Raw genomic sequence first — 24,530 nt, 5'->3', positions numbered from 1 at the left:
TACAACCATGAACAGGCTGTATTGTAACGCTTTTCATTGTCATCTGATGACAAAGAAATGGTTCGGAGAGATATTTCTGCCATGTGTTTCCCTTCTCATTCCAGGGAGTGCTTTGCTTTCTCCCAGTTCGCCACAGCCCTGAGTCTGATAAAGTGTCTATCGAAGATGAATGGGTGGATGTAGCACTATTTAATGGATCATCTTCACTGTGGAAAGAAACTCCAATTAAGAGTGAAGCACCTGAAGCCTGATAAAAGAATCTTAAAGTCCTGCACACAAAAAGTTCATGTTGTTTTATTCACATGGACGAAAGAAAACATACTTTTCCAATCACCCTTGCATGTGAGACGACCTTGCACGAAACAAAACGAGACCATGGGATTATTTTGATTTGAAAAGGTAAAGCTGGCAGCCACTCGAAGTGGCCAAGAGGATAACTTTGTGTGCTGGGAGGTTGAAGAACTCTTCATCGGCTATTGTGCAGATCCACTCGGGTTCTGCTTTCAGAGATTAACTGTCGTTTTGGCCGAATTCACCGCCGTCTTGAAATAATCCCGATATCCGCCTCTTTGTGGAGACGAGAATAGATAATGTTGCACCATTGTGTTAGCTTTGCCGTCCTTTATTATGTGTAATTAAGATGTTTTCTTAGCCTGGTCCAGCCTGGCTTTGGCGCTCAGTGTAATTTCAACAAAATAAACACTCCAAACTCAGGCCAATGTAAACAACTCCAACATTTAATCAGGCCTGTAAGTAAGTAGTTACATTTAGTGCAAGAAATAGTTTGTCTAAACCTCAAAAGCACAACTGATTTTCCCACATAATTAAAAAAAAAAAAAAAACAACCTACAACACCAGTTGTTAAAAATGATTTAATCAAAGGTAGTTATTTATAAGAACAATATTTGTATCTCGTCTTCCAGCATAAGTTCCTCTAGTTCTCTGTATGTTTTGTCTGATAAATGAAAATTAAGTTGCCATTATTGAATATTTCCATCTGTTCTCCACAAACTATCAACACAAAGTGCAGTAGTTTTAGTTTATGCATCCAATACACAAACTTTCATTTCAGTTCTAATAGCTTATTTTAATAAGTCAAAAGGAGCATCAAAGAGGAAAACTGTCAACGGCTCCACATACATCTTGACATAGTGTCATAGTAACCTTTAAATGTATACTTTAAAGAGAGTACACTTGATGAAAATATCTTTATTTTCACTACAAACAAAAGATCACCACCAGAAAATTCTCGAATCTCAACATAAATCCAATTCTTAAGATACCTTTTGGTGCAAAATACAGATAAATTTCCCTCACGGCCAAAAAAACTTCTGAAGCTGCTCCAGTGTGCATATTTTTACGAATGCACCCTGGCAGCATAGCTTTGAGGCTAATGCAAGTTTGATACCGTTCATGGATCCAAGGTCTCAGTTCGGGTTTTCATAATGATCGCTTCGGATCAGTTTTGACACACGGGCCTCATGTTTGACAACTTGCTGTAGGAACAGTTAATAAAATCAACTTGCAGATGTTTTCATTAATGATCTAATGAGGTGTTAGTCAAATAAATCAAATTAGAGAGTTTTTTCCTCTCAGTTTAAATTAAAAATACAAAATCATGGAAGATTTACTTTTAAATTAGTGTATTTATTCACATATGATATGAAACAAATTCTTTATTCATGCAAGTTCATGTTGCCAATGCTGCTACACATAAACATTTGAAGGGTGCTATGTTTTACTTTTTTTATCCACTTAAAGTCATTTTTCTCTGCAAGGGACAGAGGAAAATGTAAGAAAACACTTCAGTTTAATGACAAGTTACCACCTTTTCATCCTTGCAGTGGTTGCCAGGCAGTGGAGATGAATTAGCTATCCGAGGATCATAATTCCCGTGCTAATTACCTCAATGACTTTTGCAGCCTGGAGTCATGCTAGGAACTACCACATACACACCTACCCTGTGATTTAGAACATTTGCTTGCTTTTTTCATTCCTCTGCCATTTCTGGAGCTAATTGTCACATGCACCTATGCACTGTTTGCTTAGCATGGAGCTTAGAAACATGTTTTAATGGTCCCTTCAGGGCGGAAAAGTCAGCTGTAGTGCCACAATCACTGTAATTATTAAAGAAAGTGAAGGTCACCCGAATGGAGTCAGACAGACGGGGGATTCTTCATTAAAACGGAATAAAATCTGCTTTTAAGCTCGTGAACTGTATACTGACGATGATTAGATCAAATGAAGAAAATGTCATACGATCTTATTTTTTTCAGAACTATGATAAATTCTAGTTTTTTATTCAAATTTAGGTATCACAGGGAAAAGCTCGGGTTAAACATCATGTGTGTTGTCACCTTGTAACCTTCAAGTGAGTGTCAACTGAGCGCTGTTCAGATTGTGCATTCTGCCAGTAAAAGCTCAGATGGCGTGTTAATGTCCTTGCCATTCCCCGGTATCTGAAAACGTCTTAGGCCCAGCGAAGTACAAGACAGTTTATTGCCCGCACATACTGTACATCCTTGAACATTTGTTTATCTGCAACCATTCAAATAGACTTCGCTCTCAATAGACATCACCCCAATCAACTTCTAAATACTGGGCTGCCTGATTGATGAAAGCTTTTTATGTGTTTAAAAAAGCCCAAATGAGATATTCCAAGAGGAACAACTGCCATAAATATATAATATTAGACCTGTGCTCAAAATCACAAAATTCTCAAACATCATCTAGTTTATGTTAATTGATTGAATGTACAATAGCCCCACATACTGTGGTTTCCTCTCATAATCCAAATAAATGCATGTGAAGTTATTTGTTGATCTTAAATTCCTTCTATGGGTGTGAGTGTGTGTGGCTGTCTGTCTCTATGTTTACTTTGTTATGGACTGGTGCTCTGTTCTGGTGACCTGTCAGTGGACAACCACATCTGTTTTACCAGCATTTTAAAGGTGGTGCAAATCGCTGCTGTTATTGTGGTGAGAAACATTTCTTCCACTGGATCGCCACGGCTTTTGTTTGTCGGCCATCAGATATTTTTTGTGTCTGACCTCAAATTTTGCATTCGGAACAGATCATCTTCCAGTTTGTATTTTCTTTTTTGTTTCCTCCTTCTTCACAACATGGGGTGGCAACATTTCAAGGAAACGATCTTGTGAAACGCAGCAACATTTCAAGTGAAGATGCATCATTATATTGACTGGGGGCCACTATTGTATTATACTTTACTATGAATGTGGTGAGCATGCGCAGTAGAAGTGGTTTGGAAAACTTGTTTCCTCATGTAAACTCCATTTACATGAAGACAGTGTCAGAACATTTTCGAAAAGCTGCATTTTTCCACATTTCCACTTTTCAAAAAGTTCCACCGTTGCTGTATAACGGATACCCAAAATGCAAGAAAACCTTTCAATTTTGACTCGAAAACATTGTTGTATAAACGAGGCCTCATTTGTGCATGGAGGACTAGTTTTCCATTGTATGTACAATATCTTCATGTATGTTCACGAAACAGCTGCATTTCACCATTCAAATTAAATTGTCTTGTTTTATTTATTTTATTTTATTTTTTAAAGTGCACTGATTGATTGTTGTCCTCATCAGCTACAGTTTCTTAGATTATGGCGATACTTAAGTGGGAGAGTTGATCATTAAAAATCCATTATTGGAGAGAATAAACAACTTCAAAAGCCTGGCAGAACCGGCGGTCCCTCTCCTAATGAGTGCAATTAATGCTCCCAAAGGCTCTCAATGATAATATGTCGGAGTGCGGAAAATGAGAGCAAGAAGGATTAAGAGACTCACATGTTCAGCACGGGACCAAAGAGAAAAGGATGGAGAAAGAAACAGCTCTTTATGAATCCTCCTGCCATATTATGAGTGATTCACGGCAGCCTTTGAGGGGAGCTACTTCCTGCAGTGTTTTATAAAGACCAGGGGCCTCATTTATAAAGGTTGCTTCTGCACAAAACGGGTCCTGAAAGATGTGTATATCACTTCCCACGCAATGTTTGTGATTTCAAAAAAATAAACTTTGCGGGAGAATGTGCGAACCGGCACGCAAACTTTGAACCTTGCGCATGCACATTTTGGAGATGGAAATCTGGCAGCGCTGATGGTGAGGTGGAGAATTGAAGCCAGATTCATCTCATACATTTATTATCTTCAAATATTAGACTTTTAGATCGACATAATCATAAACAGCCAAGCTGCAGTGGTGCAGATGTGTTTCTTGAGTAAGACATTACTTCTGATTCAGCAGCGTAGTTTAATAGTTTCATCTTGAAATGATACAGAGCGGTGAATAGAACTGATGTATTATTAATTGTGATAAGGTGTGTAACAATCAGTCTAATTTCAGAGTAAGCACATAAATAGCGCAGTGAAAGCCACTGCACCGTGGATACGTTGCACCGCCATGCACTCTGGATTCACTTTTCATTGAACATTTATGGTAAAAAGGTCATGGCCATGTTGAGGGTGGGATATGAACTGCACAACCTTCCAGGTGGACTGTGATCTATAAAAGGAATGTGTGTTCATATATGCATAGGCACGGTTTTGCTGATCCCAAATTTTTTTTAGGGAATTTCCAGCTTTTGGGCGCACATACGTACATTTTTATTAGGAATCCAATGCAAGGTTTTATGAATGAGGCCCCAGGAATTTGATTGCTCAGAGAACGAGAACCATTATTGACGCCATTGCGAGGGTACAGTTTTTCTACCTTTCTCTCATAGTCTCAAATTCTGTCCAGCTAATCAAGAACTATTAGATAAAGAAAGTGTTTCTCTCGCCACATACGGCTCAAAACCAAGTGATAATCTAAAATCTATTTCCAGTGGCTTCTTATTTATTCTTGAGCTTTTTCTCAATTTGTCTCATTACAACCACAAATGTATTCTAATGACATTTTACGTGATTGACCAACACAGCGTGCTGCATAATTGTGAAGTGGGAGATAAATTATACATGCAAAGTATTCCTGCCCCCAGAATCAATACGTGTGGAGACACCGTTAGCTGTAATCACAGCTGCAAGTCTCTGCCAACTCTCCACATGTAGAGACTGAAATTCTCGCCCATTCTTCTTTACACAATGACACAAGCTGAGTCAGATTGGATGGAGAGTATGTATGAACAGTCCCGCCAGAGATTTTCAGTCAGAGTGGACGAGTCACAGTCCAGAATGTCGTCTAATACAAGAATAAGCTTGGGTCTCAACCGCTCCTCTGTCGCTCCAGCTGGATGTTTCGGGTGGTTGTCTTGCTAAAACATGAACGTCTCCGCAGTCTTAAGTCTTTTCCCAAAAGCTTTTCCTCCAAAACTGCTCTGAATATATCTCCATCCATCTTTCCTTTAACTCTGAGCAACCTCCCTGTGCCTCCAGAAGAAAATCCGCCCCACAGCATGATGCTGCCACCCCCATGTTTAAACAACAGCTACTAATTATAAACGTGAACCAATTAGCTTTAACAATGACAAGGACGTCAAGGAAGGAAAGGGTCGAAGAATGTCCGAGCCTGCAGCGCCTGTAGAGAGTCTGTATTGGTCAGTGTCATCAAAAATGTTGAGGTCCGATCCAACAGACAAGCTCCTGTAGCTGAAGTTGAAGCTGCCGCTGATTGAAAATCCACAGCACATTGCTGCACATTGCTTTATGCTTGTAGAGTCATATGCATCAACCCTGCATATGACTCTACAAACATAAAGGAAAGAAAATAAACCAAAATCAAACACTTCAAAGTATGAATTAAACAAATTTCAAGCAGAAGTTGTTGCTCATTAATGGAAACTTTGTGTTTGAAGTGCAGTATAAAGTAGCTGGACGTATCTCCTCCAGCATTGCAATGTTAAGTCACTTAATTAAGCTGGAAAGTGCAAGAAAACAACCCAACATGAAGGTAAAGGTCAAAATTATTCCTCAAAATTAAAATGTGATACAACTTTTCACACTATATGACAGCATTATTGTTTGATCAGTTCCTACTTATTTCTTCTTTTTCCCCTCAGTTTGCTTTCACAACGCATAAATAAGCAGAACATTGTAATAGATTGCATTTGTTGATAATGTATTTTTATGTTTATTTTCATTTACAAATTAATAAAAAAAAAAAAAGCTGTGAAACTAAAACAGATTTCCTTTTTTTAAAAAGTCGGTGTTTATGACTGAACTGAGGTAAGATGTGAACCAGTTCAGTGGTAGATCGGGATTACATTTTTGACCTCGGACTAGTTAAGTTTAGCAGGCTCAAATTTGAAATGTAATTTTTTTAAGTGTGAACCATAAAAGAGGTCCACCTGAGGTAGAAGTGAATAAGTCCTTATGTATAAGTATGCACACACCACACATATTGCATGCAAACTGTATTATGGGGATGCACAAATGTAAATACAGCCACAGAAATATTGAAACACAAAATCTACGTGACAGGGAAAAAACTTCTTGCTATCAGTCTGAAGACACGTCATAGTTCATCTTAATTGTCTGCAGGTGTGAGTGTGTATGTGTGTGTGTGTGTGTCCCTGTCTTTCTGCATGTGCGTGATCGCCCTGTGATGAATTTGTCGAGGACATTTTGCATAGTTGAACTCATACACACTGTGCGAAGGCAGAGCAAACATAACCGACAAATAACCGACAAATGTGATAAGCCTGAGTGATTCGTTGTGGAAGAAGCAGAAAAACCATCAGCAAAAAGCAACTGGTTTATTGAGAGAGAAAAATCACGATTGAGAATTAATTAGATTTCCTGGAATGCGACCTTCAACATTATCACTTATAGGAGAAAACCATTCAGTGCCCCCCCCCCCCCCCCCCCCCCCAAAGCTATAGCATTTTTATAAAATAACAAGTATGCTCATCTCCAGACCATAATGTTGTGCGGCTGAATCCGCTCTGCTGTGCCAGCTATTCAAACTGACCCTCCGCCACTGTGCATTCAAATAAAAAGCACATACTCTGAATACATCCGTTCCTTCTCTTCTGACTCGTCCTCAGCCCTTATTCATCATTTTTTCTGATGTTTGCTCTCTTGGCCGTGAGAAGATAATTGGAAGTTATTACCGGCTGAACCATTATTCGCTGTGTTTTTGATTTCCCTTCACTTTACTTGGTCATTGTTCCACTTAAATGTGCTTTGTAGATGGTCATTTATTCTCAACATCCTTCTGGAAGTCCTTTCATTTGCCGTCCACTACTGTGCATTTTTTGGGGGGGGCTTGTTTTAAGGCTTTGAGAGATGAAACGAAGCTGAATTCGGAGAATTCAGAGCAGTTCCAGGACTCTGGAAGTGAATATCAGTGCGGCCAGCTTGGGCCATATTGGCAGCAGCAGCATGAGGGCCCAGTGAACCAGATATGGGATGGAGACAGAGGTCGGTGTTTAGTTTACACTGAAGTAATTGCGAGGTGGAGGAGAGTAGATGAAGTGAGGCGAGTGTGTGATGAGACAATCATTGAATGGGTGAAATAGGAAATGGAGTCTTGCTGAGACAGTACAGGTGGAGGACACTGTTCTCATTTTTCTAATGTTCTTTTATTATTATTTTTGATGGTAGGCATAATGTGGTATTAATGCTATTGTGTAAAACAGGATTGAACACTATTCTGTTATGTGATGGACCTGAAACTAAAATCCAACATGGTGGAATTGGTCAATGGATTTTTCCTATACAGCACTTTACACTGTTAATTACATTCATCCAGTCGATCCATCCATTGGGAGAAGTTTGGAGTTCAATGTCTTGCTAAAGGACACTTTGAGATGGATGCAGGGGGAGAAGGGGAATCGAACCTGCAACTTTCCAATTGAGACTCAACCAACCAACCGAGCCTGAGCTGCATCATAAGTAATGCTTTGTTTAAGAAGAAACTCGAGAGAATCACTGTCAACTTTAAATGCCATCTAACCTTAAAGAAGATGAAAGTTTAAGTTCTAAAATATTCCCTTTCATTTTAAAAATCAATCACAATTTTTTAATCCCTTTGGGGAAATAAATTTTTCCGCATTCTGTCCTATTTTTATGATGTGGTGGGCAGCCACATTACGGTGCTCCGGAGAGCTGCTGAGGGTCAAAGGTCATGCGCAGGGAGCCACAGTGTTCGTTCCTCAATACATCCGAAATTAATGACGGATTGCATTTTTAAAGGCATTTTTGTTTTTCCCTCAAAATCAGTTTTGTGGTGGACAAAGTTTAGCGTCAGAAACAACGGCGAGACTTAGGGCGATTGTAGGAAAGCTTTGCACCCAGGCACAGAGCGAACCCCGGGATTTAACAATGAATGACAGCGGTGAGGAAGACGACAAAGTCAATTTGCTCTCCGTGAAATGCTTCACTGTCGGATAGATTCCCAGAAAAACACAGATACCAGCTTTTGCACAAAAGAGCTGAGGACTCTTACAACTGTCTGAATTACTTTTGTGTCATCCACCTTGGTAATTCCCGGCCATCCGGGAGTGGAGTGCCATTAAAGAATATGTATCCCTATCTACCAATTACTCAAGTCATTCGTCCTCGTCACTTACTTCATCCCTGTGGTTAAGCCCGAGGTGTTATTTAGGTTTTTCTTAAAGGAATTCCTCCTCCAGCTTGCAGTGAACCCTCGTAAACTGTCTCGTTAATTCCGTCAGTTAAGCTGAGATCCCGGCTCGGCACACCACTTGTGCACATATGCTCGCTCGACTGCACATCCCAACACCTGCCTCCTGCCACATTGCAGCTTTTTGTCCCGAGTTAAAACCACATGTTTCTGGAAAGCATCTTCAGGATTGTAGAGACGGTTGAAGATAAACAAGAGTAACACTATACACAAATTGGCTATTGCATTAAAACGATCTGCCCATTGTGTTCGCTGCCACGAATCCAAAGTGATCGACTACTGGTGAGTCCAGCTACTCCATAGATCGATCAACCTCCATAATGCTTGACTGAATATAGGCCCATCTCAACAGAAAACTTCTGTTGAGATTTGGGCATCCAAATGGTGCTTAGAGTCACTCAAAATGCATTTTTTTTTTGGAAAACTGATCTGAAGATGTGTAGATGGAGAGAACTATGTGCAGAAGAACCATTTATGATGGCGGTGGCATCGTTCCAGAAAAGTTGTGTTGTAATGTGGAGTATTTTTGAAAGGTTGCAATTTCTCTATTTCCATGGAGCAGGGAGGAGTGAAAGTTTTCAAAAACGTGTGTTTTTCCAGTTTACGGGGAGACAAATTTGGGGGCGTTTTTGAAAAGTTGTGTCTTCCCCCATTTCCGTGGAGACAGAGTCAGAGAGTTTTCAAAAAGTTGTATTTTCGGTTGCTCCGAGCACCACAGTATGTTCAGTGATTCCGAGAACGGACACCCAAAACACAAAGCGCTTTGAACCCACATCAATAATGTCACTTGGTTTCTGTGCTTCTATTTTGGTAAAGTCGACCGCCACCATCCCTCCCTCAAACCCAACGGCGCCGCCATCCCAGTCGCCTCCCGTCTGGACTGTTGTGATTTTCTTCTGCTTGGTCTTCCTCTCAAGTCCATCGACAGAGTCTTAACTGGTTCAGGACGTCGCCGCCCAGATCATAACAGGAACAGCATCAATCCATCACCCTGTTCTTCAGCAACTCCACTGGCTTCCAATCAAACACAGACTATAAAACTCTCCTCCCCACCTTCAAGGCCGTCCACCGGCTCGCCCCTCACTACATCACGGAGCACATTTCAACAAACCCATTCCAACACGCAGATAGTCTCCCTTCCTCAGTGTCACCGTCCCTCCAGCCTATATGACGACTATGAGGTCCAGAGCCTGCAGCCACTCAGCCTCCCGCCTCTGCAGCTTCAGAATTTAGACAGACACGTGGTCAAATTGGACATTTTTGAATGTTCTTATTTCATGCTGGGTTTTTTTTTTCCTTTTCTTACTCCATACAGAGACCTTGAGTGTCCAGAAAGACACCAACGAATAAAATGTACACTATGTGCACTGTGTACATGTGTACAAACGTCCTCATGCCCACAAATGCAATTTTGATGAATAGAGTATACAGATACTGTAGCCTGAGTCGAGAAAGGGACCTCCTACATCGCCATGAAGCTCCAGGATTGAATCACATATTAAAAAGAAAGAAGTTGCATTGTGATATATTGAAATGTTACAAAACAAGTGTTTCACAAATGTTTGCAGCCTTCATGTATATTTTGAATATTCATCCTTATAGTGTGTGTTTTCATTTAAGAAACAGTTTTGCACTTGGAAGTGCTGTTGTATGTTTTTGGAATGAAACCACACAAGTTTCAGAAAAGACAACAAAAGCAGAGCATTTTCAAAAAGATGCATTTTCAGTGACTACGAGCACTGGTAAACCGACGCCCCAAAAGGGAACAAAAGGTTTCCTTTTTCACTTGAAAATGTACTTCCTCATTGTTGTGTGAATGTGAGCCTTTTTATGGTCCCTTTCTTTTGTTTTTTCTCCCCTCACATTTCTCACTTCTTCCACACTAAAATAGATGCCTCTGGATGTGACTACTACATGATGCTACTTATGCATCATTATGCGACTGAAATCATACTTTATAAGATGTAATTGAGTGTGAAATGTACTAAAATCATAGTAATTCTATAGTTCTCTTGGTCATTATGTACAGCATGAACGAGTTCATCTGTGTGTCCGGTACTGCGGGTTGTGTCTCTATGTGTGTGTTCATCATGTCGGGAGACAACAAATCAGATTTGGGGGGATTGTGGGGGTGGAGGAGGGGGGGGGGGGTATTCCTGAGAGAGAGGAAGAGAAGAGGTGAGCCACTGTCACAGACCTCTCTGTACCCGGCTGTCATAACACCTGCAGCAGTGATTAATGAGATGGGGTGGGCGAACAGACGTCAGGAGGAAATTCACTATGTTTCATGTACAGCCTGCATGTGTGTGTGTGCGTGTGTGTGTGTGTGTGTGTGCATGTGCACAAGCCTGTGCAGTGCACAATTAAGAAGGTTGTTAATGGAGTTTGGTAAGACATGCACAAAACATCCAAAGTTCTTCTCACAAGGTGGTGCAGAGAAACATCAGCAGACGCTCTCATGTGAAACCAACCGCAGCCGATATTCAAAATTTAAATCGATTTATTTTTTCATGATGTCCCTTGTTGTCGTTCTGATGCATCCCGGCCACATGCTGAGACACGAGCTGCATGTGTCGAGCATGCTGAGCTGCAATTATCCAAAAATCTTCTTGTGTTTTTGTTCGGCTTCTCAATTATAAATGAGAAAAACAGTCGAAAACAATAACTGTGCGGAGGCGCGGCGATACTGTAAAGTCTGAAGGGGGTAAAAGAAAAACAAAATATTGATTTTTTGGGGGGGGACTTTATATTATCTCTTTGACATTTTGACCAAAAGTGGTACATTTCAAATCCAATAAAGTTCTCGGCACCTTGTGCTCCAGTTAGTATATATCAAATGCTTTTTACGACATACAGGTTACATTGAGACTCACTTATAAAGTTCCTTCTGTGTTCTTTCTTTCTGTTCCACAATGTTTAATTTTTTTTTTCCTGAATAAGAAACATTTAGAAGTGAGGAGCAATTAAAGTGAGGATAAAAGCTGGTTGTGGTCTAATGGTTTGCACCGCTTCCCAGCTTGATCCCAGGTTTGTTTTGGGGCTTGTGAGCCTTTTAAAAGTTTGGGAATTTTCCTTGTGCATGCAGGAGTTTTGTCCTGGTGTAGACGTTAAATAGATTCATGGCCTTGAACTGAGTTGGTGATGTGGTGGTCAGTCTTGTGTCGCATCAAATGATCATTTCGATTCTAATCAGGTAATCAAGCTACTCAGTTTGGCTTAGTTAAGTTTGCACCTTCACCCTGTGGAAGCATGCGGTTTTATGGATTTCTTCTTCCTTCCATAGTCCAAGCTAATGCTAATCCAAGACCTTTAATTGTTGGTTGCTGTGAATGTCATAGTTTGATCATCATTCAGGCAGCCTTTTGCCCTGACTCAGAGTCGATCGCCTCCTTGCAGCCCAGTTTGTATAAAGTATGGGACACAACAGACATGGTGGCGCCCATATGTTCCCCTCATCTGTCTTTTTTCTAGCCTGAAATTCCTTAAATACAAAAATTCTAAATTGTGTGAAAATGATTGAATAGATTGAACAAGTTAGCTGTGGTCTTCACTATGATCAACCTTCTTTCTTGTAAAGAAGACACAATAAAGTGATGGTAACGTGCAGTGTTTTTTTTTTTTTTTTTTCATTTCTCTCACATTACTCGTAATTAATTGTTATGTGCATCTATAAATGTTGCTTTACACGCTATGTCCAGTATTTGTTTACACGCAATATTTCATAAAGGCGAGCTGAACATTATTTTGTGTGTTTTTGCATATTGGATGTTGCTAATGTATGAGTGAGTCCCTGTTTACCTTTCAAATGGCCTGATTTACACCTACACTTTGCAGTGCTGGGCTGCCAAATTACCTGTCAGGGGTAGTTTATTGGTGCTTAAACAATCATTTTCGCAAGCCTCCGGCATTTTCCGGCTATTAATGTCGCATCATTCATGCCTCCATTTCTTTCTTTAATTTTTCTTTTTCTTTTTTTGAACCAGTTTTATGTTTTCTTGCTTATGCTGTAAAATGACTACAAAGACTAGGAATGGAAGACAATGAGATGCACAAATATAAACAGAAATATACATTTGTGTGATACACATTCAGAGTCTTGGCCTTTCACAGACTCCCATTATTTTGGCCCCTAAAGCCTGCATTTCATATTCAGTGTGAAACAAAACAATCTGATTCATTTGCCGACGTGACTCCTCTTTTAACATTTGGTTCATAATTAACTGCTGGTCTGTCTCATTTAATTTTTAATGAAGCTTCCTTGGTATCAGCATAATCACCACGACATAAATATTCACAGTTATTCTAATTAGGCCATTAATTTGGCCAATCGAAATACTGTAGTTTTTTTTTTTTTTTTTTTTTTTTTTTTTTTTTTTAAAGTCATACACATCCCTAAGCAGTTGAGCCAATTAAGATAAATCTGTTTTTTTCTTAATTAATCTACCCAGCCCACAGAGGTTGTAGGTTGTATGTACAGTGGAGAATATTTTTTTTTCCACCAAGCAAGCATCTGCTTTCTTTAACTGAGTGTAAATAATAACTCCATGATCCTCTTACCAGACGGGTAATGCAGCTCTCTGTCAGTGGCAGTCTCATTGCAAGCGAGCGTAAGCCTGGATGGATGCTGACACAGTCTTATCATCCTGATTCCTTATCGTTGCTGTCTTATCTCGCAGTCGAGAGGCAAAAAGCAGAGCGCCGTGTCGCCGATTACATCTCAAAGGAAACAGGCCACCGTACACTGTAGCGGTCTTAAAGCTTGTGAAGAGAAATTATTTCAACATATGCATCAATTATACTTTAGTCAATTAAATCAGACATTATTCATAATTAAGTTCAACATATGCAATAACAATTATACTTTACTCAATTAAATCAGACATTATTCATGATTAAGTTCATGCTCATGAACGGTCTTCGTCATGTCTGCAGGTTACGAGAGATTAACCCAACAGATGTTGAGTGAGAAAACAACCAACAAAGAAAATCAAACACACACTTTATTCCATTTAGATTCACTGATCAGACCAATGTTTTTTTTGATTGTTTTAATTTTGGAAGAAAGCTGGAGTCACAAACAAAACACCATGGACCTCGAGCTAAAGTCTTCAACCGGCAGCTCTGGAGCTGCATGTGGCTCTTTAGCTATTCAAAAGCAGCTCCATGAAGCTTTCAGTAGATGTCATGTAATGAGATGTTTTGTATTAATGTTCATTTTAATTGCATTCCAGACTTGTTAAAAAAAAAAAAATCTAATAGCCAGGTAAAAAAATGGAAAAATTACAATATATACAGTTAACCAACTCAAAAAAGAATTAAAAAAAAGAAAGGAAACATTTCTCAAAGTAAATTGATGCTTGTATAACTTTGAGGAGGGGAAAAAGAAGCCGGATGGAGGGAAAGAAGGAAAAAAGAAAAACAAAGCAAAGAAAAAGGAGAAAGAGAAAAGAAGTGAAATGGATTTCACTTTTTCACTGCAAGGGAATCTACACTGTAAATCACATTCACACGCCATTGAAGGCGGCTCCCGTGCAAAGTGCTCAGTCCATCCATTGGAAGCAGTTTGGGGTTCAGTGTCTTGCTCAAGGACACTCTGACATGTTGAGAGGAAGAGATAGGGATTTGGACATGCAGCCTTCTGAGTGAGAATCAACCAACCGACATTCCAATTGGGAGACTCCCAACTGTTCCACAGCTTCTGAAAATAAAGAAGAATAAAGAAAGAAAGAAGTGCTTGCCTTTTCTGCACCAAGTTTGGGTTTCTCCTATCCAAATGCCTCAAATAGAACTGGAACTTTTGTTTTGTTTTCCGCAATGATTGGAATGTACTAACCACTACACCACCGCAAAACCTTTGATTTGATCATAACAGATTAAATTACGATCTGTTTTACTCTCCTGGGCCCAATTTTCCACCCTGTTTTGTCTCATTTCTCTCTGTTCACCTGGCCGCTCTCACTCCTGTTGATCCCCTTCCATCATTAACTTTATCTCCACCACACTGTCCACTCCAAACTACACGTGTGATGAAGATAAATGTAATGTTCCACTGACCGGAATCCCTCTGTGGCTTTCTCCTTTTTCCGTCCGTGCAGCTGGAGGACGCCGACACACGCCGGACCAGTCACCATTAACTGTGGCTCTTTAAGCGTGAGTGACAGCAGTGGGATTTTCGGTTTCAATCTGATCTGAGGCGAGAGACTCAGATCATTTCAGTCATTGTGTTGACCACGTAGAAACAGCGACAAAGTAAGGAACACGAGGAGAAAGTATAACTTTTTCCATCTTTTAGAAAAAATAAAAAAACATCAATATACCCGACAGCTACACAATGGATTTCGCCGAGTTCTTAGACCCAGAGCGCAGACCAACAACCCAAAGACTAATGTCAGCCCAGAATGCAATTTTCTGCTCTTCCTCAGTTTTTTTTACTTCTTCTCTTCTTTTTTTTTTTTTTGATTAATTTGATCATTTGATTTCTAAAGACTTGGCAAACAACACCAGAAAGCCCGTCACCTTTATGGACTTTTTATGAAGCGAGTAGGAGTAGTTCACATTGATCTCCAGTAAACTGATCGCTGGTGGGTGTGCGCTGATAGCTGGCACCACGGTTTGTCTTCGTCTGTGACCGCCATGGCAAAAAGAGTGGGAGGCACTTTGGATCCACTCCATGTCCCCTTATTGACCTTTAGTCTGTCGATGAGAATGCTCCTCCTTGCCTAATGCGCCTTGGCAGGGTTTAAATGCACCTTTTATAACATCAGTTCCTCACTGGAGCCGTTGCTTCCACAATTTTGCCCCTTTATCTTAAAAGCTGCTTACATGATTGGCACAGTTTGAATGTTAAAGCAAACTTCTTGTTCCAAGGACATGAGCACAAAAGCAGTATCATGCAAACACGACGGAGTGTGTCATAGAGTGAGCAATAATAGAACACGTAAGAGAAAAGTGGCACACTTGTACTCCCACAGCGGGTATTTTTTCGTCTTGTCACAGGAGAGGAAAGACGCTGTTAATGATGAATGTCTTTCATTTAAATGTGCCATTATCCAAACAGTGTGAGCAAGCACACCCCCAAACCTGAGCCCTGAAGCCGATACATCTAAATGAAGTGAAGGATATATGGATGCTATTAGTTATACAACATTGTTTGTTTTTTTCCAGCTCTTACTTGTGATAAACACTCAGTACAGTGTGCTTCATGAGTCATGAGGGTTCTTCAAATGTGAAAGACCAGTTAAGAGTTCTCAGGCAGTAAATACATTTGAATGTAAACAAACCATTTCAATATATAAATGATTATAAAAGCGGCTTTGGGATGCAGGGCTGAGTATCTTATGGAATATTTTATCAAATAATATAGATGACATTTGTCTCAGAAGGACAAGCATGATTGGCTGAAAAGGTTCAGTAAGGACCGATCACTGATTGTCTGTCCGTCCATCTGTCTGCTTGTCCATCCTTCCTTCCAGGACAAATTCCTTGCTTTTTGCTTGTGTCACCACCTGACCTGAACAAGAGTTTGAATCCCACACCACAATCTGTCTCTCCATCCTCTCCTTTTCTCTCTTTCTATCCCCTAACCACAACCGGATCAACATGAATCCCTCACCTCTGAGTCTGGTTCTGCAGGTTTCCTCTTCACAAAAGGTATTTTTATTAACTTTCTCCTCTGCTTGTTGATGTTCAATTTCTGTGTTTTTCTCTGTAAAACCACCTTCAAACCAGTGTCTTATATTTATATCTGTGAAAATAAAACTCTGATTGAATTGAATTGGAACTGGAGTACCCTCAAAAACCCTTGATTGCACAGACAGAAAAGACAGATAAAGCCCCAACTGGGCTCTAATTCATCAGTTGTTCTTCCATTTTATAAAATATTCTTTAGTTTTAAAGCATACTCCTCTCACAGGACCATTGACTGTATTGGTTTTATAAATAGGAACCCATATTTCAGAGTGGGACATCATCCATATTACTGGTTCGGATCCAGTTGTTGGCCAGTGAAAACTCAAAGAATTATATTTAGAAGAGACACAAGTCGAGGCCCAGCATCTTGTGCTTTTGATGGACAAGTTAAAATATTGTCTATTTTCACTCTGGCAAAAACCTCCTTCACTGCTTTTCTGGAAAATGCTTTTTTACAAACAAAAGTTAAGTTATTTCAGAACTTTCAGAACAATGTTATGTAATCTTATCGTATATCTCGCTTATATATTCATTAAGAAGATGCATGAAACATGCATGCATGAAACATTTTCATTGATAATTATACGACTGTGTTTGTGCTCTCCGCCTCACATATTATTTCTGTATTGTCTTGTGTTCATGTCTATGTCTCCTTGATTGGTTCTGGTTGTGTCACCATGGTGATACACATCACAAACATGTCCAGGCTGGAGGTGTGTCAACACGGATCTCGGCTGAAAATTGTCAATGATACGCTAAAATGTTTGTCTGTTGGTTCAAAAGCTACAATGAATGGCTTCCTATTGGAAGCTATTAACCTTCATCTTCACAGGCTGCTGTTACTGCCAGTAATTGTCTGTGGCTCCATTATTTTCCTGAAACTATTAAAAACCTATCAGTGAGTCATGCCATTGTTTTAGGTAACCCAGTTATTTTATCGTCCGGCCGCAGTTAATATTCAGAACAGAAAGTGTATGAACACCGCTCACGTACTCGACGGTTTGCTGGAACTTTAGGGTCCATACTTTTATGCACATATGGCAAAGATTAAAAGGAATTATTCTGGCTGAGCGCTGGATGCTATCGGGAAATGAAGAAAGAGAAATCCATTCAGAAAACTAGCACCGGACACTTTTCTTCGCATTTCTTTACAGAAGTACAATCTATAAAACGAGCAGCTTTGTCCTTGACGATTCGGTAGTTTGTGTATGAATGCTGATCTCTTTGGTAAATTCTTCCCCGCTTTGTGTTTTGCTTCTTCGAACAATCTGGATCAAGTCTGTTATTTTTGAGTCAATCCAAACAATGTTTCTAAAATGATCCACACAAATTTAATAACACAGACACCAAGCAGACGGTGAGTCGAAACTTGGAAGACGTGAAAGAATTTGCCTTACGCTGGAGTGACCCTGTAAGCAGCCGCATTCCTCCATCATAATTGTCAACATTTTCATTCCTGTAAATACAAGCGGCTTTGTTCTATTGAATAAAACGTCTCGGTGAAAGGACAAAGAGAGTTGCTGTTAGTTTTGATGTTCATAGGCAATGCAGAGACAATGTGACTATGGCCACAGACGAGCTGTCAGGAAAAGCCTCGGATCAAACGCTCCGGGATCCGGACGAGTCCTCCATCAGCGACAGGAGTAACAAGGTTCCTCCTCCCAGCGGCAGCGGGGACGGAGGGAGGAGGCGTGATGAATGCCGTCGGATCCAGGTTTGCAGATGTGCAAGATTTCTCTGGCGCTAATGCGAACTCAATGGGAAATTTGTCTTCAGTGTCACTTGATCCCATTTTGTTGAAGAAATGAGCTCCGGGAGCCAAAACAAACTTGGAGATCCATCACTTAGCCCTGTGACCTTGAGGGCCCCATAGTCTGATTCATCCGCCGCAGATTCTGTCTACTTGTGAGCGGCCGTATTTGCATGTCAGTGTGTGACTTATCTAAGGAGGAGTCTTCAGTGTGTGTGTGTGTGTGTGTGTGTGTGTGTGTGTGTGTGTGCGTGTGTGTGTGTGTGTGCGTGCGAGCGAGCACGCACCCTGTCGGTGAAGCCAATGAAAACGTGACTAGAACCTCAGTTGGCCACTTTAGCTTCTCATTATGCAGGATTTGCTTGGACTCTCACACCCGATTGCCGATCACTCTTTCAAACACGCACACAGATGATGGCTTTGTGTACGTGAAGCACATACATACACACACGCACTACACACACTTAACGTGCAGAGCAGAACTTTTGAAAAGCTCTTAAGGATAAACACACATGCAAATACAAATACAGGTGTAGAAACCTGTGCACTCATCCACAGTAGTAATTTAATTTGCCTGAATATTTTAACTAACACGCCTCCTCTCCGCCTGCCCCGCTTCCTCAAACACTCTGCCCCACGGCACTTCAGCAGCATTTCATTTCTCTTTGCTGCGCCGTCTACACTGTGCATGCTTTAGTAGAATTAATAGAAGTCTCCCAGGCTCATCACAGCAAAATGGGTGCCATGTGCTGTGCTGTCTGCCAGCCTGTAATTCATGTATAATGCATCTTGTCTTTTCCCTCGCTTTTATTGAATGGAGGTGACGAGAAGCTTACTGAATGGATGCCAAGTATGACCGCATAGTAGACACCAACTCAAGGAGGTGAAACGCACACTAGAAATTGAGGATATGATGGAAGAGAGAATAGCTGGATGGTTGGCAGTTGAGGAAAAGAGAGGGTAGAAGGGTATTTAATATTTAAAAAAAAGAAAAATCTATTGTGAACAACAAGAAGTGACCATGAGTCATTTTTCAGCCACATTTCCGAAAGGTTTTTCATTTACATGGCAACGTTTTGAAAATGATGTCCGTTTACATAGAAATGGCAGAAACACTGAAAAAGATTGAAAAAGATCAAAAAGCTTTTTCCCTCTGTTTCCACAGAGACAGAGCCAGAGCGTTTTCCAAAAGTTCCACCTTGGGAACCGTTTTCAAAATGTTGCATTTTCAGTTGTTCTGACCACCGTTTTTTGTATATAGGGACCCCAAAACTTTACATTTTCACTTGTATATGTTGCCTTGGTAGATCTAATTTAAAGAATTTCTCTCTTCTATTAACTGTCATTATAATCAGTAAAAATATATTGTGTTTTTGATAAATTACCATGGTGTTTTTACTAATAGTTCATTTATTTGTCTTGCATTGCGAGAACTGTCATTTGTAGTGGCATAGAGAGGTAATAATTACCTGACATTTTGCAGCTCCTGCAGTGTTGACTAATAAATGTGAAAATACTCCTGTTCTTCCATCCATGTGTTACCGAGCAGCCGAGCATACAAATCGTGGTGCCTATTTTCTCTAAAGACTGAAAGAGATTGAAAAGTAGACAAGCTAAAATGTTGAATATTTACTAATAGTCTTTGTGGTTGCGACAAATGAGAAATTGAGGAAATGGGAGAAATGTGGGGCCACATGGCAAGCAAAAAACTATTGTAAAATATATAGAGTAATGGAGAATTTACCGGCTTATTGAAGAGATTTTCTCGAGAAAATAGGACAAAACTGGGTTTAATCCTCTATTCAGTTGACGCTAAATTGATTTCATATGCATATGCACTTTACATCAACAAATGTAACCCATGTACTGTAGATCAGTGGTGTCAAATATAAGGCCACAGTGGTAATATTTTAATTAAGAGTTTTTCTTCCATGACTTTTGTCAATCACACCTGAATCATCCGATTGCATCCCTGTTGACCTGGATTGGAGCGATAGCCTGTTCATGTATGAAATGTCAGAAGTCACAGAACACATTAAGTGATCCTGTTGTGCCTGTGACTGTGTTTTGTCCTGACTTTAAAAGGTTTAAACCAAACTACGACCATCTCACCCCAATTATATTCTCATTTATTGCTGTACCATTCAAGGAGGATTCGACAGCTCTCCTCACCTCTTGATTTAATTTCTTGTGTCACTGAGGTAATTCCCTTTTTCAAATAGGCAAGAGCCTCTTCTTCTATTGTCTTCCTCATTACTGCTTCAGCTGGATCATTTTCTTTGAGCCTGACAAGATTCAACTACCCCCTGAATGCCACTGTTTGAGTTGTGCATAATATATCTGTTTGAGTAACAATGCATATGGTGAGTTCAAGTAAAACAAGGGATTGTTTTATAGTTATTTAACATTTCTAGTTGTTGCAACTTGTTTCTTATAGTCAGTTTTATTATTTTTTTCTATGGCTGCCAATCTGTACGTCTGACTGTTTCTCTTCTATGGATAATTTCTATGGATTACGCTCGGTTTCACTGTCAGATTACTGAGTCAGGGGGTGAGTTGGGCAGAAGAACAGGTGTCTGAAAGCACTTCCTGGCGAGCCAAATTCACCCACAGATCCAGCCAGAATTATTTTGAATGCTTGACCCAACTATTTATACCACTGGTCTTTCTGTAGTTTGAAATGTTGTTTCCACATGTCGGCCTCATGGTTCTCACAGTTCACCTCACGGTTCACCTCCTCTGTCAAAGGAATAATCCAAAATATTGAGTGTGAGAGACACAGGGTCAAAATAGTGAAGTTGACCATATTAGTGAGACCAGTTCTCCAAAGATAAAAGTAGGTAATGGTCAGAAAATCCAGGACAAATAGCTTCACCACTTCATCAAAACTAATGCTTAAGATTATCCTGGACAGCAGAACAGAGAAGCTCGTTTAATGCATGACGAAAGTGACAACCTTTCAAAATGTCTTGTAATTGTTGTGGCATTCTAATTTCATAACAGCAGGCAGTTACTAGCACCTTACTGCCAAAAGTAGAAGTGTTACTATAACATTTTACAATGAGCGCTTTCCAGCACCAACTGTAAATACGGTCTTTTTTTGGGGAGCAAATTTTCTCCATGATATGCAGCAAGCATGTCATGATTTTCACGAGACGGGGGTTCTGGCTCGATCCCTTCAGGAGTGCTTGCAGCAGAATGCATTAGGATTTGGTATCTGGTGTGAGCAGAGGACAGAGAAAGTAGATTGATGAAAATTCATGACAATAAATTCCAGTGCCACAGTGTGCTGTAAAGACGAGCTGGCAAATTGGTTTTCAGGAAGTCGAAACAAGCTGTGGACACAGGAAATACAATGCAAACAGTTACTGTATGATGCCAGAACAGGTTAATATATGCATTTGTTGATTGTGCTACTCAACTTGATGGCCCCAATGTTTCAAGTGAAAATGGGGTTTTTTTGAGTTTGAGAAAAACAGAAACATTTTGAAAATCATATCCATTTACACAGAAATGGCAGACACACTGAAAACGATGTAATTTCCATGTAGCACCACTAATGGGTGTTGTTGGTTATTTTTGTAATGAAATCTCACAAACATGCAGAGAACAATACGCTAAAAACACTAATAATGGCAAGTAGATGGATATTTGTGTCAAAGGAAGACAAAGTTGGAAAATATGGACTTGGACTCATGACACTGGGCGAAAACATGTCCGTGCAGACATTGTCATGTAAACAGGGCTTCAGTTGTGTCGTGGAAGTACTTTGGAAACAGTTGCCGTGAGTTTTAGTGCATCAACAAGTTGATAAAGACACAGACACACTGAATGAAATATCACTACATCTAAGTGAGCTGGATTATCCCCTGAAACTTTCCACACCTACAGGAATCAATAGTCCAACCATGATGTAGAAGTGAAGGCGTAGAAGCATGTCAGAGGTTACGTTGGCCAGGCTGAAGAATGCACAAGTGAGCTGGCATCGACGTTCAAACGCATTTTGTCTTAAACAAAGACCTGGAGACAATACTGTGCAGAGAAACACCTTCATTTCTTCACATTTTCAGCATCATGTTCAAACAATTTCACGACTTCTTCACGTGAAAGTGGGGACAGATCAAATCACAACTAGTGTAAAAAAAAAAAAAAAAAAAAGAGGAAGAAAAGCATACGTAAGCACCATTCAAATTACATTTCACAAAATACTTTGTTTGCTGCTCATATCTCAAATTGATTACAGCAATTTGTGATTCATCTTGTGGGTACAAAGCTATGCTGCATTGAAAGCGACATGTTGTTGGGAGATAGTTGATCGTTGATAATTTTGTCACACCTCTTGAGCTGCTTGTTGAATTGGTCTCATATTATTTATTATTAGCTCGTGTGGTGAAAGCCGTGGCTGAACATAACAGAATAAATTGGCTTCTGTGAGAGTAATTTGTCCACGTTCATTGCCAGGTTCAGTTTCATTGTCATATTTCTCATTAATATTCACCACATCAGATACTGTCCGTTAACTCTCCAAGATATTTGCATACATAGATATGTGAAACAGATTTAGACGCGATGGTGGAAAATAGCGGTTACAGTAGTATTCTGTGAAAATGTAAAAAAAAAAAGAAACAAAGACATGGCTTTCAATGAGTCAATCAGAGCGATTCAAAGACCTCAAGCTGTTTTCTATTTATTGTTTGCAAAAGAAACATTTGTTTGGTACATTCAATATAATCTAACTGTTTATTTGTTCTCCCTTGAATGCTGCAATCATCAGTGAGTTATGAACGCATATTCTCCCACACGCTTTATTATAACATGTAATAAAATAAACAACCACAATATTAAAAAAAAAAAAAAAGAAAGAAAAAAGTCGGCCACCTCTTGATCTGTAGAAAGAGAAAAGAACAAGCTTCTAGTGAAGGGGAAAAAAAAGTCAAATTTTTTAAATGAACACCAATACTGGAAGAAAAGGCAAAGAAAGTGAGTCAGAAGAAAACAGGTTGTGATTTGTTGGTATGCCATGAATATAGGGAAATGTTTTGATATATTGCACTGATCAGCAAGAACGTGATGATAACAGATTCTTATTATTATTGATTAGAGTACATGTTAATGGGATTTTGTATTTCCTGGTGGCAATGATGTCTTTCAGCAGGACAATAGGTCCAAGTTGTTTGAGAAACAAAGCAAGTTTTAAGTGTTTGCTTTCTCAGACAGTCTGTTTTCAAGTGAAAATGCAAAACTTTCTCCATCATTGACAGCAATTCTGCTGTTTCCATGTATACAGTCGTCATTTAAATGATTGTATCTATACTTAATGGAGGAATTTTCTAACAAACCTCTTGTTATTTCACTTCAATAACTTGAACTACTGGGACAAATGTGGAAATCAAAAATGTATCTGCAGTCTGCTGGCTCGAGCCGTTCAGCGAGTCTTTCTGGTGAAACAGGTCCAAGCTCTCGAAGCAACTCCCACAGTTCTCGCACAAGCAGCAAAACAAAGTACACAGGGGTCACAGGAACATATGGATTCTTCATCTGTGTTCTCCATCAACACCTCTCACAACATTTCTCGCTTGTTGCAAATCAGCAACAAATTAAGTGGAAATTATCAGAGTGAAATATATGTTTGTTTTTTTTTGTTCCGGTACTTCAAGATGTTGCAGTAGGAGCTTGTTATAGCAGGAGTTAGTAGACGATGAGTTAATGACCATTGTTAGCCAAAAGTTTGGACTCACTCTCACACAGCTGCAGGTCAGAGTGGACACCTACACACATGCATGGTCACATGGAGGCACGCCGTCCTTCAACGTGTTCTCTTCAATCGTTTGCAAGGAAACGAGAATCTGTGTAAAAACCCCGAGCTCGAAAAAATATTTCTGAAATGTCATCAGTGGAGCTCAGTCCTGCTGAGATGAGATGAAACGTAAAAAGAGCAATAGAACAAAAGAGAACAAAGCAGAAGTTTTAGGAACATCAAAATATAACCGCACCATGGTCAATTCACACCGATCACCCCCCCGCCCCCCCAAAAAAACAACAATCTTACTTGCATAATTAAACCTCCCCTTTAAACCTGACAGAACCACACGTTGCTGTAGCGACCGTCCACCTTGACTGGACGCTTTGACAAAAAGAGAAAAGAACTTTACAGAGACAATAGAGCAGAAAATAATTGCAGGGTGATGGGAGCAGCAGCCACAGATCAAGGGGCTTGTAGCATCACGGCCAGGATATCTGCAGGAAGTATCGAGAGAGAGAGAGAGAGAGAGAGAGAGAGAGAGAGAGAGAGAGAGAGAGAGAGAGAGAGAGAGAGAGAGAGAGAGAGAGAGAGAGAGAGAGAGAGAGAGAGAGAGAGAGAGAGAGAGAGAGAGAGGTTAATGACATGCAAATGCATAGAAAGTGAAGAAAGAAGAAGGCTCAGTGCATTAAGCAACGTAGCCAAGCTGACTCATTGTATCAAGAAAAAAAAAAAACCCAGGTCATTAGCAT

The sequence above is a fragment of the Blennius ocellaris genome (assembly GCF_963422515.1).
Source record: "Blennius ocellaris genome assembly, chromosome: 21".
NCBI lineage: Eukaryota > Metazoa > Chordata > Actinopteri > Blenniiformes > Blenniidae > Blennius > Blennius ocellaris.
This window is presented reverse-complemented; position numbering follows the sequence as displayed.